The sequence below is a fragment of the Oryzias latipes genome, chromosome 16 (genome assembly GCF_053564925.1).
Source record: "Oryzias latipes strain Hd-rR chromosome 16, Olatipes_Hd-rR_3.1".
Classification (NCBI taxonomy): Eukaryota; Metazoa; Chordata; class Actinopteri; order Beloniformes; family Adrianichthyidae; genus Oryzias; species Oryzias latipes.
In genome coordinates, this window is record NC_136252.1 from 19,668,314 (window position 1) to 19,672,043 (window position 3,730).

At 41.7% G+C, this 3,730-nt stretch overlaps 1 long non-coding RNA gene across 2 annotated transcripts; it reads left to right on the forward strand.

The window, feature by feature from the left end:
- The first annotated feature begins 804 nt into the window (after positions 1 to 804).
- Positions 805 to 3,427, forward strand: LOC144984500 (uncharacterized). 2 transcript variants are annotated; one of them, XR_013648245.1, is made up of 4 exons: positions 805 to 1,057; positions 2,162 to 2,236; positions 2,546 to 2,599; positions 2,677 to 3,427. It is a non-coding gene; the product is annotated as an uncharacterized LOC144984500 (long non-coding RNA). The 2 variants fall into 2 exon arrangements; XR_013648246.1 differs by lacking the exon at positions 805 to 1,057 and adding an exon at positions 1,112 to 1,328.
- The last annotated feature ends 303 nt before the right edge of the window (positions 3,428 to 3,730 follow it).

The window sequence follows — 3,730 nt, forward strand, 5'->3', positions numbered from 1 at the left end:
GCAGCCTTTCTCTGAGTCCACTCCCTAACACAGAGCTCTGTGGTTTGTGGATTGTGTTCGGAAAGGGTGTTCCCACTCGAGCGGTCAGAATTACATCCTGAGCCACGCAGAGCCGCTCGCGCGGTTTCCTTTACCCAACCTGATTCTCTCTTCGGAGATGCATGTGTTGTGCATGTGCTGTCAGAGGGGAGACGGTCTGCCTGCTGGCTACTCTCAGACAATGCACTCTCCAGCCTGCCCTAAGTTGGCTCCCCTACACGGGCCAGCCTGCCTCTCATTCTCCTCCCCTGCAGGCGCGGGCTGCGTGTGTTTCTCAGACGCTAAAGGCTTCAGCCTGCCTCAGAGTGTAACTCCCGTCCCAAAACGCAGAGCTCTGTGGTGAGTGGCTTGTGTTGGGAAAGGGCTATCTAACTTGAGCGGTCAGAATTACATCCTGAGCCACGCATAGCCGCTAATGTGGTTCCCTTTACCCAACCTGATTCTCTCTTCGGAGATGTATGTGTTGTGCATGTGCGGTCAGAGGGGAGACGGTCTGCCTGCGGGCTGCTCTCAGACAATGCACTCTCCAGCCTGCCCTAAGTTGGCTCCCCTACACAGGCCAGCCTGCCTCTCATTCTCCTCCCCTGCAGGCGCGGGCTGCGTGTGTTTCTCAGACGCGAAAGGCTCCAGCCTGCCTCAGAGTGTAACCCCCGTCCCCAAACGCAGAGCTCTGTGGTGAGTGGCTTGTGTTGGGAAAGGGCTATCTACACTGAAAAAACGGGAAAAGTGGGGTTGTTCTATTTACAAATAGTAAACATGTTTGTTTAATATGAACAAATTATGTTTACCTTCGAAACATAATATAATCTTGAAAATCACACATCATTTCTTGCTGTGTTACTTTTATATATTTAAATCATGTTGACAAAACATGAAATAGTTATGCTTGATCCTTTGCCCCTTAATTTTGGATAAGTAAACCCCGTCGGTGAAGAAGAATTCCAGGAGGGGAAACTTTGCAGTCAGCCATTTTAGAGAAGCTACAAGCACCTGCTCTGGCTGGAGGAGCTTAAAAAAGGTAAGTTAATTTACTCTAACAAATTAATTTAAGAAAGTGGAAGGCGTAAATGTATCATTAGTGTTATTTTTTCCACGGGGAAGAGCTTTGTAATCCACTTTTGTCGTAGTTATCAAAGTTAAGGCTCTGCGCGCCACTTTTGTCCCTGCCGGCAGCAGCCCTCGGACGGCAGGTAGGGGGGAGGTGTGTGCGCGCGGTACATTGTACTTTCACGTCGCAGGCAAATTCAGCTGTAAACGCGGTGATTTCAAATGATGTACGGGGAAGAGTGGTGAGTAGTTATGCCGTAGGAATTCGCTTTTGACAGAGGGCAGTGGGCGCTGGCGGGTACGGCGTTTTTTTTTTCCACAGGCAGAAACTGCCAGGGGAATTTTCATCGTCACTAAGTGGATTTCTTTTTGCTATATTCTGCGTTGTGGAGACCGAAATTGAAGGAAAATGTGAAAAGCTATCATTACTATTGTCATTATTTAGTTTTTCCATACCGTTCCACCATGAGCTAGTTTAAGGACAGCATTATTTGACCAGCAAACAGCACCGCACTTTCTGTCTCAGTCAGCTGTCAATCATTCTCCGTGCGCGTCTCGTGCACAGAATGCGTTTGGTGTGTCCAGTTTACATAGATCTTTGGTTTCAATCAGAGCTTTGTTTTCATTCTATGATGCTGAACATATTTTTATTTTAGCTTTGAGAGTTTAATGGAGTGAAAATATTCATGTCCTTTTGGAACAAGTGTATAATGTGTAGTAAAAAGTTTACAGCCTTATAATAATGTCTGTAATCCTACTTCACATATTCCTCCTATTTGTGATAAATTAATATGGGAATCCTTTATGGGTGGGGGGATTATCTACTCCCGATCTGCTAGTTTAGTTTTGCAGTTTCCATTTCAAAATTCGCGGGTTCTCACAAGCGTGGTTTGAATCCTGTGGGGGGAGGAGCTGTCTAATGTTCTTTCTGGTCTAATTTCTTCAGAATATTTTTGCAGCTATTGATTTCAAACCAATGCATGTTTAGTTATTAAAATGATACAACAAAGCTGTGGAAGTCTCACTCTCTATATATATTTGAAATTTAACTAATAAACCTCTGTCCTGATTACAGAGCTCATCACACAACACTTCCAACTGCTCCTCCCTGATCATGCTGGGCTCCATGCTCCAGTCTTCACTGAGTCAGGTGGGTCACCATGCATTTACTATATATTATTGGAATTATTGTCTCCTGGATTGTCATCGAATCGGGAGGTAATCAAGATTGCCAGCCCTACTCTTTACACGCACCTTTTATGCAGAGAGATACATACATAATAAATAATGAAATTGATGGTTGATCAGTTATCCCACTACCTCTGTTAACATGACACTAAGTATATAATGATTTTGTTAACACAGTAACTATAACATTTATTGATGAGCCAAGGGTAAGAATTGTATTTTTCCAAAGTTTTCATGTGAATTTAAATTTTTTTGACTCTTTGTATTTCAGACTGCTGAACTTCTCGCCAATATAAGCAAGTTCAGGGGTTTATTCAAAGTACAGGTGAGTTGTGTAATCTAGACGCTTTAACTAAACTTCAAATGTGAACTGTGCACACAAATATCTTCTGTGTTCTTTAGAATGAAGACCATGCAGCACTCCAGGAGGCAATCGAGGACACCACGGTGGGAATTTCCCTCCTAATGGAAACTGGCAGTGGTGAGGAAGAGGACATTCTCATGGTCCACATCTCCCAGGCTGTGGTGGTCGACCCACCAAGTGTCTGAGTGGCAGTTGCCAAGGCTTTTTTGGCCTTATTTACAGCACAAATCTGATTACCATCCTCATCTCAGAAACACCTTGTCATGGGGCCGTGACTTTGCTCCTGCTATGATCTCCTTGAGGCCCTTCCCTTCTTGAGCTCTCCTGCTGGTCACAGGTGTTCTGTATTATGTTGATTGGTTTGTCTATTTATGCAGTGTCTGATCTTGTTTCTGTGTCGGAGCGTCTTCGTTCTACGCTCTGGTGTTATGGTTCTCTGGCATTAAAGCCCCTTCGAGTGAACTATTGGATTTGGGTCGTTCTTCCTGCTCTTGGGTTCTCTCCCTTGGACATTCCGTCACACACCTTTGAGGTAATCCAAAAAAAACTGTATTAGAGTTGTAAGGCAAAGTGGTGTCTAAGGTTTCAGGCTTAAAAATCCGACTCTTTGAATAAAATGACCTTTAAATAGTTTAACTTTTTCCTAAGAAGGGATTCCAGCTGTTTGCTTTGGCTCTGTTATCTTCTGTTTAATAAAAATAGCAAGCCCAATTTATTTTGATTTGTCATTTTTTGCTACACTGTAAACATATTTTTCAAGTTTAGATAATAAAAAAGTTAAATCTGAAATTTGTGTTCAGTGTCATATGTTCATTGGATTGTCATAATGCACAAGAAAGTATTTGCTTTAAATAATAATCTGCAATTGCAATTTTATTTTTCAATTTAAATGTTTTTAAAATAATTTATAAATTAAATGAACTATGTAGGTAATTTCAAACAAATAATAGTGTTTTAAATGTTTGAAAAAATTATGGTAAATGACATAATAAAATCTTGTTTGTTTATGTAAAATTATTAGGTGCAGAAACAAAGAAGCATTCATTACGGTAGAACATGATTTTATTATGTGCAATAATTATATTGGTTCAA